Raw genomic sequence first — 13,835 nt, 5'->3', positions numbered from 1 at the left:
CCTTCCTGTCATACTCAGTCCCGGGACAGTGCAGCGGTCTCATTCTGTGCACAGGGGTCTCAGTCGCTGTCAGCCCCTTCTGAGCAGGAGCCCATGCAGCTGGGGTTGATTGCCTCTGACAATAGAAGATTCAGCCCGCAGGGGAGGGTTTGTTTTTGTTGTGGAGGTATAAATCATCTGGCAAATGTTTGTCCCTCTAGGAGATTCAGGCAGTTTTCTGGGAGTAATAAAGAGACAAAAAGGAAAAAATCTTTTAAAAATGTTCCGTCTGTTACTATTGGCAGGGTTGAGGCGGAAATTGAAGGTTTCCCTTTTGCTTGTAGTTCCCGTTTTGTCCTGCCTGCTAGGGTGGCGCTAGAGAGCAAGAGCATTTTTTGTGAGATTTTTGTGGATAGTGGAGCAGCTGTCAACCTCATTGATAATCAATTTGCAATAACTCATGGTTTCCAGGTATGCACTTTGGGAAAAGATATTCCTGTTTTTGCTATTGATTTAGCTCCACTTTCTCAGAAATCATTAAAGGGCATAGTTCACAATATCCGTTTAATTGTGAGTGATGCTCATGTTGAGGATGTGTCATGTTTCGTCCTTAGCGGTTTGCCTACTCCTCTAGTGTTGGGGCTACCCTGGCTCACTAAACATAACCCCACCATTGATTGGCAAGCGAGGCAAATAAATGGTTGGAGTAACTTTTGCAGAGAGAATTGCCTCATAACATCTGTTTCTGAGGTTTCTACTAAGACGGTACCACCTTTCCTCTCTGAATTTTTGAATGTCTTCTCTGAGAGTGGAGTTCAGGGTTTACCTCCGCACAGGGAGTATGATTGCCCTATTAATCTCATCCCAGGCGCCAAGCTGCCTAAATCTCGTTTATACAATCTCTCCCAACCTGAGAGGGTCGCTATGCGTGCTTATATCTCTGAGAGTCTGAGAAAAGGACACATACGACCCTCGAAGTCACCTGTTGCCGCTGGTTTTTTCTTTGTTAAGAAAAAAGATGGTTCTTTAAGACCTTGTCTGGATTTCAGGGAGCTGAACAGTATCACTATTTGTGATCCTTATCCGCTTCCTCTGATCCCGGACCTGTTTAACCAGGTTGTTGGGGCTAAAGTCTTTTCCAAATTAGACCTAAGAGGGGCATACAACCTGGTTAGGGTCAGAGAAGGAGACGAATGGAAGACGGCTTTCAATACCCCTGAGGGCCATTTTGAGAATTTGGTTATGCCTTTTGGTTTGATGAATGCCCCAGCCGTTTTTCAGCATTTCGTCAACAGCATTTTTTATCATTTAATGAGAAAATTTGTATTAGTGTATTTGGATGACATTTTGATTTTTTCTCCTGATTTCAAGACTCATAAGGAACACTTACGTCAGGTCTTGCTCATCCTGCGGGAGAATAAATTATATGCGAAACTGGAAAAATGTGTGTTTGCGGTTCCAGAGATCCAATTTCTGGGGTTTCTTGTCTCCGCTTCTGGTTTTCGCATGGACCCCGAGAAGGTCCGCGCTGTGCTTGAGTGGGAGCTTCCTGAGAATCAGAAGGCGCTGATGCGTTTTTTGGGCTTTGCTAATTATTACAGGAAATTTATTTTGAATTATTCCTCTGTTGTTAAACCACTCACTGATATGACCAGAAAGGGGGTAGATTTTTCTTCCTGGTCGGTAGAGGCGCGTAAGGCCTTTTCTAATATCAAGGAGAGTTTTGCTTCCATTTCCATCCTAGTACAACCTGATATTTCGTTACCCTTCATAGTTGAGGTTGATGCTTCTGAGGTAGGGGTGGGTGCGGTCTTGTCTCAGGGTTCCTCTCCTGCCAAATGGCAACCGTGTGCCTTTTTCTCAAAGAAACTCTCCTCCGCAGAGAGAAATTATGATGTGGGAGATAGGGAATTGTTGGCCATCAAGTTGGCTTTTGAGGAATGGCGCCATTGGCTAGAGGGAGCCAGACACCCTATTACCGTGTTTACTGACCATAAAAATCTGGCCTACTTGGAGTCAGCCAAGCGTCTGAACCCGAGACAGGCCAGATGGTCTTTGTTCTTTTCAAGGTTTAATTTTGTTGTTACGTTCCGCCCTGGGGTTAAGAATGTGAAGGCAGATGCCCTATCACATTGTTTTCCGGGAGGTGGGAATTTTGAAGACCCGGGTCCCATTTTGGCTGAAGGTGTGGTGGTCTCTGCTCTTTTTCCTGAATTGGAGGCAGAGGTGCAGGCAGCCCAGTCAGAAGCTCCTGATCTTTGTCCTCCTGGGAGGTTGTTTGTGCCTCTCGCTTTGAGACACAAGATTTTTAAAGAACACCACGACACGGTCCTTGCTGGGCACCCGGGGGCAAGAGCCACACTGGATCTCATTGCTCAGAGATTCTGGTGGCCTGCGCTTCGTAAGTCGGTTGAGGGTTTTGTGGCAGCTTGCGAGACTTGCGCTCGTGCCAAGGTCCCCCATTCACGGCCATCAGGTCCTCTCCTTCCTTTGCCCATTCCTTCCCGTCCTTGGACACATCTGTCCATGGACTTCATAACGGACTTGCCTCGTTCCTCGGGGAAGTCTGTGATTCTGGTGGTGGTGGACCGTTTTAGCAAAATGGTGCATTTTATCCCTTTTCCTGGTTTGCCCAATGCTAAGACGCTGGCGCAGGCATTTATTGACCACATTGTCAAATTGCATGGGATTCCTTCAGACATAGTCTCTGATAGGGGCACGCAGTTTGTTTCCAGATTCTGGAAGGCTTTCTGTTCTCGCTTGGGGGTTCGGTTGTCATTCTCTTCTGCTTTCCATCCGCAGTCGAATGGCCAGACAGAGCGCGTCAATCAGAATCTGGAGACATATCTGCGCTGTTTTGTGGCGGAGAATCAGGAGGATTGGTGTTCTTTTTTGTCCCTTGCTGAGTTTGCTTTAAATAACCGTCGTCAGGAGTCCTCTGATAAGTCACCATTTTTTGGTGCATATGGGTTTCATCCGCAGTTTGGGACTTTCTCGGGAGAGGGCTCTTCTGGTTTGCCTGATGAGGACAGATTCTCCTCGTCTTTGTCATCTATTTGGCAAAAGATTCAGGATAATCTAAAGAGCATGAGTGAGAGATATAAGCGTGTGGCGGATAAGAGACGTGTGCCTGGTCCGGACCTGAATGTTGGTGATCTGGTGTGGTTGTCTACCAAGAATATCAAATTGAAGGTTCCCTCCTGGAAGTTGGGTCCTAGGTTTATTGGGCCTTACAAGATCCTGTCTGTCATCAATCCTGTTGCCTACCGTCTTGATCTTCCTCAGACTTGGAAGATCCATAATGTTTTTCATAAGTCCTTATTGAAACCTTATGTTCAACCTATTGTACCCTCGCCTTTGCCTTCTCCTCCGATTATGGTTGATGGAAATCTTGAATTTCAGGTCTCTAGGATTGTGGATTCTCGTCTTGTCCGCGGTTCCCTCCAGTACCTCGTTCATTGGGAGGGTTATGGTCCTGAGGAGAGGATGTGGGTCCCAGTGACGGACATTAAGGCCTCTCGTCTCATCAGGGCTTTCCATAGGTCCCATCCTGAGAAGGTGGGCTCTGAGTGTCCGGAGTCCACTCCTAGAGGGAGGGGTACTGTCACAGCCAGACAGTTGAGAAGCGCTCACAGGAGCTTTTCAGATCCTCCTCCTTGAATTTCTTTGTTTTGGTTTAGTTTCTCATCTCGTTAGTCTATCTCAGCTGTCATGCAGTCGGACTGATTGCTTCCCTTTAAATTCCTCCCCATAATGCAGTAGTGTGCGGCTGATACAACTTCCTGGAGTGTGTGTGCATGCTGTTCCCAGTCCTCATGCTGTTCCCAGTCCTCAGTCGTCAGTCATCTGCAAGTTAAGTGCTGTTTATGTATTTATGATTTTCTCTTTTCTGGATCCAGGTGACCCTGACTCCCTCCGTGTCAGTGTAGGGAGCCGGTGGTCGTGTCCCCTCACTATTGTAGGGTCTTCAGGTAATAGATAGCCGAGGAACGTGGATATGCGTCCATCCACCTTTGGGGTGTTCGCATAGGCTGAGCAGTGAGGGAGAGCGGCAGGTCTATTGCAGGGGTCTCCCTTTGTTCCTTAGTTGTGGATCCAGAGAGACATTGTTATATGGTATTGTCTTGTTTCCTGTACACCATCCGTGACATGTCCCCATTGCTCTTAGAGGCTCATTTTCATATATTAAACATAATTTTTGTCAGCAGTGCAGGCACATATGAACATGGGACGAACACAGATGCCTTCAGCTGCCAAGCTGGATGGATAGACACTTTTGTCTAACTTTATACCAATTATTGGTTGACTTAGTTTGAGACAGAATTTTATATCACTCAGTTTCATAGGTTCAAATCTGCTGACAGATGCCCTTTAATGTCTTTCCTTTAAAGATTAAACCAGCACCCAAATAGTACAATATGTCTTGAGTAAGTAATATTATCATCACAGAGGTGAATTAAAGTTCTTTGAAGTTCTTTTATCCTGAAGGCATTATAAAATTATATTGCAACACTTTCATGTGCATTCATTGCTGAGTTAAAAATGAACTTCAAAATAGACAATAACACATCACAAGCACTGGAAAATATGAGACTTTTTAACCCCTTCACAACATATGTCGTACATGTACGACGGATGTTGGGTCTTTAAAGATGACGCCTGTTCCGGAGTGGAGCAAACTCCATAACCAGCGACTAATGTCCGTGACTGGCAGTAATGCCAATTGCAGATATTTAACCTCTCAGAGGCTGTGTTCAAATGTGACAATGGCATCTGAGAGGCCATAAACCCAGAAGCGTGCTCTTTATGGGCTGGAACGCCTCTCCCCAGCAGAGATCGAAATAGGCATTCATTCATGGTAATAAGCCTGTAATAATCTGATGATTGCATGTTGTGGTCCATTTGGGGACCTTATATAAAGTAAAAAAAGAGATAACATTTTTAAAAAATGTATATATAAAAATATATTAAATTCTAATTACCCCCCTTTCTCCAAAATTAAAATACTTATACAATAAGCAAATAAAATTAAACATCATGTATATCGCTGCATGCAAAAATGCCCACACTATTAAAATACATCCCATATGGTGAATGGCATAATGGAAAAAAATATAAATGGCTGATTTGCCATTTAACTTTACCTACCAAAAAATTTAATAAAAAGTGATCAAAAAGTCATAAAAAATTTTTAAAAATTCATACACATCCCAAAATGGGATTATCAAAAACTACAGATCATCCTGAAAAAATGAGCCCTCATATATCTCTGTAGACATATCTATAAAAGAAAAGTATTAAAGCACAAGAAAAACTATACATTTGTGATATCTTCATAATCGTACTGACCTAGGGAATGCCGTAAAACTGTGGCAAAATGTAGTTTTTTTTTTTCAAATTCCACCTTCTAGAGTTTTTTTTTTTTTTACTCCCTACTACATTGAGTGCCATATTAAATGGTGGCATTAGAAAGTACAACTTGTCCCACAAAAAACAAGTTCCCATACGAATATGGGAACAATAAAATAAAAAAGTTATGGCTCCAAGAAGACAGGGAGCGAAAAACAAAAGTCCAAAAACAGGAAAAATGCTGTGTCAGGAAGGGGTTAAAGCTTGTAAACCTACAAAAACCTCTCTGTCTATAATTGACAGCACAACATTCCACCTGGAAAAACATCCAATGTCATAGCAAAAAAAGCCAGTGGAGATAATATATCCAAAATCGTATCAATTTTATTGTATATTAAAATATGTAGAAAAAGGCAAGATGGAAAAAAGTAAACAGAGAAGCGAAGGGCATATATACTACTGGACTGTCATGTATCCCCGCAAGGCTGATAAGCACTTACCGGGTACCAGGTCAAATACTGTGACTCACAGACACCCAATGTATGTACCACTGATGGAAAATGATATAAACACCCCTATGGGGGACTATATAACATGATACACTGATATAAGGGAATTCCCAGGATGTCAGGGAGATCCACAGTCTGCGTAATGACATATATACTGCCTGAATTGTAACATAGGCCCAATATGGATGTGATATATAGCAATGTGTATAGTGCTGTCTAACTAGACACACCTGACATGGGATGTACCTGAAGACATGACAAAACCCAAAGAGATATAGTGACCCTAAACGCAGGAGAAATTTGATTTGCCCGGAGCCAAATTTCCTCACGCTTCGTGGTAACGAATCAAATTTTTTCCTAAAATGACTGCTGCACATGTTAGGACATGGAGCAAAGAACTGTGGGAACAAGGGATCACCCATAATGCCATGCATCCAGCCAATCAGCAGCCAGCCAGCCCTTGTTATGTCACAGCCCTATAAATAGCCTCAGCCATCTTGGATTCAGCCATTTTCCAGTGTACCTAGTACAGGGAGAGATGTGACAGGCGCTAGGGACAGTGCTAGGAAGACTTTATTGTGATGAAAAAACGATTTAGAAGTTCAGGGAAAGATTATTAAAGTTGTAGGGAAAGGATAGGGAGGCATCATCCACACCATAAAACGAAAACAGGGTACAATAGGAGAGTGTACAGCCTGGGGAATAGGAGTCATTAATATCACACCTTGCTGCACTAATTGGGGATCCAAATTGCTGTTATCCTGCTGCTTTTAGATTGTTTGCACTATATGATACATCAGTAATTCCAGCAAACCTTGCTTGTGATTGCGGTGCAAGTTCTGTGTGATACAGCCATTTAAGGTGTGTATTAATAGGAAGTATACATATGTCCTATTAGCTGTTTAACATTTTTTGAGGGGTGCATTAATAGGAGGGAAAAAAAATATATGTCATAATTGCCGTGAAGTTACATTGTACTACAGTATTAACCACCTCCGGACCGCCTAACGCAGGATCGCGTTCCGGAGGTGGCAGCCCTGCGCAGAGTCACGCATATATGCGTCATCTCGCGATGGGCGAGATTTCCTGTGAACGCGCGCACACAGGCGCGCGCGCTCACAGGAACGGAAGGTAAGAGAGTTGATCTCCAGCCTGCCAGCGGCGATCGTTCGCTGGCAGGCTGGAGATGTGTTTTTTTTAACCCCTAACAGGTATATTAGACGCTGTTTTGATAACAGCGTCTAATATACCTGCTACCTGGTCCTCTGGTGGTCCCATTTGTTTGGATCGACCACCAGAGGACACAGGTAGCTCAGTAAAGTCCCACCAAGCACCACTACACTACACTACACCCCCCCCCCCCGTCACTTATTAACCCCTTATTAGCCCCTGATCACCCCTGATCACCCCATATAGACTCCCTGATCACCCCCCTGTCATTGATCACCCCCCTGTCATTGATTACCCCCCTGTAAAGCTCCATTCAGATGTCCGCATGATTTTTACGGATCCACTGATAGATGGATCGGATCCGCAAAACGCATCCGGACGTCTGAATGAAGCCTTACAGGGGCGTGATCAATGACTGTGGTTATCACCCCATATAGACTCCCTGATCACCCCCCCTGTCATTGATTACACCCCTGTCATTGATCAACCCCCTGTAAAGCTCCATTCAGACGTCCGCATGATTTTTACGGATGCACTGATAGATGGATCCGATCCTCAAAACGCATCCGGACGTCTGAATGAAGCCTTACAGGGGCATGATCAATGACTGTGGTGATCACCCCATATAGACTCCCTGATCACCCCCCTGTAAAGCTCCATTCAGATGTCCGCATGATTTTTACGGATGCACTGATAGATGGATCCGATCCGCAAAACGCATCCGGACGTCTGAATGAAGCCTTACAGGGGCATGATCAATGACTGTGGTGATCACCCCATATAGACTCCCTGATCACCCCCCTGTAAAGCTCCATTCAGATGTCCGCATGATTTTTACGGATGCACTGATAGATGGATCCGATCCTCAAAACGCATCCGGACGTCTGAATGAAGCCTTACAGGGGCATGATCAATGACTGTGGTGATCACCCCATATAGACTCCCTGATCACCCCCCTGTAAAGCTCCATTCAGATGTCCGCATGATTTTTACGGATGCACTGATAGATGGATCCGATCCGCAAAACGCATCCGGACGTCTGAATGAAGCCTTACAGGGGCATGATCAATGACTGTGGTGATCACCCCATATAGACTCCCTGATCACCCCCCTGTCATTGATCACCCCCCTGTAAAGCTCCATTCAGATGTCCGCATGATTTTTACGGATGCACTGATAGATGGATCCGATCCGCAAAACGCATCCGGACGTCTGAATGAAGCCTTACAGGGGCATGATCAATGACTGTGGTGATCACCCCATATAGACTCCCTGATCACCCCCCTGTCATTGATTACCCCCCTGTAAAGCTCCATTCAGATGTCCGCATGATTTTTACGGATGCACTGATAGATGGATCGGATCCGCAAAACGCATCCGGACGTCTGAATGAAGCCTTACAGGGGCGTGATCAATGACTGTGGTTATCACCCCATATAGACTCCCTGATCACCCCCCTGTCATTGATCACCCCCCTGTCATTGATCAACCCCCCTGTCATTGATCACCCCCCTGTCATTGATCACCCCCCTGTCATTGATCACCCCCCTGTAAGGCTCCATTCAGATATTTTTTTGGCCCAAGTTAGCAGAATTTTTTTTTTTTTTTCTTACAAAGTCTCATATTCCACTAACTTGTGTCAAAAAATAAAATCTCACATGAACTCACCATACCCCTCACGGAATCCAAATGCGTAAAATTTTTTAGACATTTATATTCCAGACTTCTTCTCACGCTTTAGGGCCCCTAGAATGCCAGGGCAGTATAAATACCCCACATGTGACCCCATTTCGGAAAGAAGACACCCCCAGGTATTCCGTGAGGGGCATATTGAGTCCATGAAAGATTGAATTTTTTGTCCCAAGTTAGCGGAACGGGAGACTTTGTGAGAAAAAAATTAAAAATATCAATTTCCGCTAACTTGTGCCAAAAAAAAAAAATTTCTATGAACTCGCCATGCCCCTCATTGAATACCTTGGGGTGTCTTCTTTCCAAAATGGGGTCACATGTGGGGTATTTATACTGCTCTGGCATTCTAGGGGCCCCAAAGCGTGAGAAGAAGTCTGGTATCCAAATGTCTAAAAATGCCCTCCTAAAAGGAATTTGGGCACCTTTGCGCATCTAGGCTGCAAAAAAGTGTCACACATCTGGTATCGCCGTACTCAGGAGAAGTTGGGGAATGTGTTTTGGGGTGTCATTTTACATATACCCATGCTGGGTGAGAGAAATATCTTGGTCAAATGCCAACTTTGTATAAAAAAATGGGAAAAGTTGTCTTTTGCCAAGATATTTCTCTCACCCAGCATGGGTATATGTAAAATGACACCCCAAAACACATTCCCCAACTTCTCCTGAATACGGCGATACCACATGTGTGACACTTTTTTGCAGCCTTGGTGGGCAAAGGGGCCCATATTCCAAAGAGCACCTTTAGGATTTCACAGGTCATTTACCTACTTACCACACATTAGGGCCCCTGGAAAATGCCAGGGCAGTATAACTACCCCACAAGTGACCCCATTTTGGAAAGAAGACACCCCAAGGTATTCCGTGAGGGGCATGGCGAGTTCCTAGAATTTTTTATTTTTTGTCACAAGTTAGTGGAAAATGCTTATTTTTTTTTTAATTTTTTTTTTCATACAAAGTCTCATATTCCACTAACTTGTGACAAAAAATAAAAAGTTCCATGAACTCACTATGCCCATCAGCGAATACCTTGGGGTCTCTTCTTTCCAAAATGGGGTCACTTGTGGGGTAGTTATACTGCCCTGGCATTCTAGGGGCCCAAATGTGTGGTAAGGAGTTTGAAATCAAATTCTGTAAAAAATGACCTGTGAAATCCGAAAGGTGCTCTTTTGAATATGGGCCCCTTTGCCCACCTAGGCTGCAAAAAAGTGTCACACATCTGGTATCTCCGTAATCGGGAGAAGTTGGGGAATGTGTTTTGGGGTGTCATTTTACATATACCCATGCTGGGTGAGAGAAATATCTTGGCAAAAGACAACTTTTCCCATTTTTTTATACAAAGTTGGCATTTGACCAAGATATTTATCTCACCCAGCATGGGTATATGTAAAAAGACACCCCAAAACACATTCCTCAACTTCTCCTGAATACAGAGATACCAGATGTGTGACACTTTTTTGCAGCCTAGGTGGGCAAAGGGGCCCACATTCCAAAGAGCACCTTTCGGATTTCACAGGTCATTTACCTACTTACCACACATTTGGGCCCCTAGAATGCCAGGGCAGTATAACTACCCCACAAGTGACCCCATTTTGGAAAGAAGAGACCCCAAGGTATTCGCTGATGGGCATAGTGAGTTCATGGAAGTTTTTATTTTTTGTCACAAGTTTGTGGAATATGAGACTTTGTATGAAAAAAAAATTTTTAAAAAAAATCATCATTTTCCACTAACTTGTGACAAAAAATAAAAAATTCTAGGAACTCGCCATGCCCCTCACGGAATACCTTGGGGTGTCTTCTTTCCAAAATGGGGTCACTTGTGGGGTAGTTATACTGCCCTGGTATTCTAGGGGCCCAAATGTGTGGTAAGGAGTTTGAAATCAAATTCAGGAAAAAATGAGGAGTGAAATCCGAAAGGTGCTCTTTGGAATATGGGCCCCTTTGCCCACCTAGGCTGCAAAAAAGTGTCACACATCTGGTATCCCCGTACTCAGGAGAAGTTGAGGAATGTGTTTTGGGGTGTCTTTTTACATATACCCATGCTGGGTGAGATAAATATCTTGGTCAAATGACAACTTTGTATAAAAAAATGGGAAAAGTTGTCTTTTGCCAAGATATTTCTCTCACCCAGCATGGGTATATATAAAATGACACCCCAAAACACATTCCCCACCTTCTCCTGAGTACGGAGATACCAGATGTGTGACACTTTTTTGCAGCCTAGGTGGGCAAAGGGGCCCATATTCCAAAGAGCACCTTTCGGATTTCACAGGTCATTTTTTACAGAATTTGATTTCAAACTCCTTACCACACATTTGGGCCCCTAGAATGCCAGGGCAGTATAAATACCCCACATGTGACCCCATTTTGGAAAGAAGAGACCCCAAGGTATTCGCTGATGGGCATAGTGAGTTCATAAAACTTTTTATTTTTTGTCACAAGTTAGTGGAATATGAGACTTTGTAAGAAAAAAAAAAAAAAAAAAAAAAATCATAATTTTCCGCTAACTTGTGACAAAAAATAAAAAGTTCTATGAACTCACTATGCCCATCAGCGAATACCTTAGGGTGTGTACTTTCAGAAATGGGGTCATTTGTGGGGTGTTTGTACTGTCTGGGCATTGTAGAACCTCAGGAAACATGACAGGTGCTCAGAAAGTCAGAGCTGCTTCAAAAAGCGGAAATTCACATTTTTGTACCATAGTTTGTAAACGCTATAACTTTTACCCAAACCATTTTTTTTTTACCCAAACATTTTTTTTTTATCAAAGACATGTAGAACTATAAATTTAGAGCAAAATTTCTATATGGATGTCGTTTTTTTTGCAAAATTTTACTACTGAAAGTGAAAAATGTCATTTTTTTGCAAAAAAAATCGTTAAATTTCGATTAATAACAAAAAAAGTAAAAATGTCAGCAGCAATGAAATACCACCAAATGAAAGCTCTATTAGTGAGAAGAAAAGGAGGTAAAATTCATTTGGGTGGTAAGTTGCATGACCGAGCAATAAACGGTGAAAGTAGTGTAGGTCAGAAGTGTAAAAAGTGGCCTGGTCTTTCAGGGTGTTTAAGCACTGGGGGCTGAGGTGGTTAATAAGAAAGATACATCCGTCCTATTAGCCGTTCGATGGTGAAGTTTGATTGTTATACTTTTTTGGGGGGTTTATTAACAGGAAAAAGTCTTAATTGCCATTCTGCGGTGAAGTTCCATTGTACTACAACCATTTACAGGGTGTATTAATAGGAAATATACCTCCGTCCTAGTAGCTGTTCTGCAGTGATATTTTGTTTTTTGGGGGGGAGGGTGTATTAATATGAGAAAAAAAAAGAGGAAAAAAATATATGTCATAATTGCCGCTCAGTGGTGAAGTTACATTGTACTACAGCCATTTACGGGGTGTATTAATAGAAAATATACGTACGTCCTATTAGCTGCTCTGCGTTGATTTTACATTGTTTTACATTTTTTTGGGGGGGTGAGTATTAACAGGAAAAAATATATGTCATAATTGCCATTCAGCGGTGAGGTTACATTAAATTCCAGCCATTTATGGGGTGTATTAATAGGAAAGTGACGTACAGTACAGACCAAAAGTTTGGACACACCTTCTCATTCAAAGAGTTTTCTTTATTTTCATGACTATGAAGGCATCAAAACTATGAATTAACACATGTGGAATTATATACATAACAAACAAGTGTGAAACAACTGAAAATATGTAATATTCTAGGTTCTTCAAAGTAGCCACCTTTTGCTTTGATTACGGCTTTGCACACTCTTGGCATTCTCTTGATGAGCTTCAAGAGGTAGTCCCCTGAAATGGTCTTCCAACAGTCTTGAAGGAGTTCCCAGAGATGCTTAGCACTTGTTGGCCCTTTTGCCTTCACTCTGTGGTCCAGCTCACCCCAAACCATCTCGATTGGGTTCATGTCCGGTGACTGTGGAGGCCAGGTCATCTGGCGCAGCACCCCATCACTCTCCTTCATGGTCAAATAGCCCTTACTTTCAAAGTTTTCCCAATTTTTCGGCTGACTGACTGACCTTAATTTCTTCAAGTAATGATGGCCACTCGATTTTCTTTACTTAGCTGCTTTTTTCTTGCCATAATACCAATTCTAACAGTCTATTTAGTAGGACTATCAGCTGTGTATCCACCTGACTTCTCCTCAACGCAACTGATGGCCCCAACCCCATTTATAAGGCAAATAATCCCATTTATTAAACCTGACAGGGCACACCTGTGAAGTGAAAACCATTTCAGGGGACTACCTCTTGAAGCTCATCAAGAGAATGCCAAGAGTGTGCAAAGCAGTAATCAAAGCAAAAGGTGGCTACTTTGAAGAACCTAGAATATGACATATTTTCTGTTGTTTCACACTTGTTTGTTATGTATATAATTCCACATGTGTTAATTCATAGTTTTGATGCCTTCAGTGTGAATCTACAATTTTCATAGTCATGAAAATAAAGAAAACTCTTTGAATGAGAAGGTGTGTCCAAACTTTTGGTCTGTACTGTACATCCTATTAGCCGTTCTGCGGTGAATTGTGATTGTTATATATTTTGGGGGGGTTTATTAATAGGAAAAAATTACGTCCTAATTGCCATTCTGCGGTGAAGTTACATGGTACCTTCCTTTTTTGGGATGTATTATTTTATTTTTTATTTAATTCTTTTATTATACAGAGTGGGCCATTTATATGGATACACCTTAATAAAATGGGAATGGTTGGTGATATTAACTTCCTGTTTGTGGCACATTAGTCTATGTGAGGGGGGAAACTTTTCAAGATGGGTGGTGACCATGGCGGCCATTTTGAAGTTGGCCATTTTGAATCCAACTTTTGTTTTTTCAATAGGAAGAGGGTCATGTGACACATCAAACTTATTGGGAATTTCACAAGAAAAACAATGGTGTGCTTGGTTTTAATGTAACTTTATTCTTTCATGAGTTATTTACAAGTTTCTCTTTGTTTACAGCCATTGACATGTCGCCGAGGTTAACACGTGAGGAGCGGATAGAAATTGTGCTGGTGTCTGGTGAACGCAGTAACCACCCATCTCCCATGCTACAGTTAGCAAACTGCTTGCTAAGTTTCGTGAAACTGGTTCAGTGTTGGATTTGCCAAAATGTGGACGCATG

Source organism: Bufo bufo, chromosome 3 (assembly GCF_905171765.1).
Source record: "Bufo bufo chromosome 3, aBufBuf1.1, whole genome shotgun sequence".
In the NCBI taxonomy this organism is placed as follows: domain Eukaryota; kingdom Metazoa; phylum Chordata; class Amphibia; order Anura; family Bufonidae; genus Bufo; species Bufo bufo.
The sequence above is the reverse complement of the archived record's forward strand: the minus strand, read 5'-3'. Positions refer to the sequence as shown.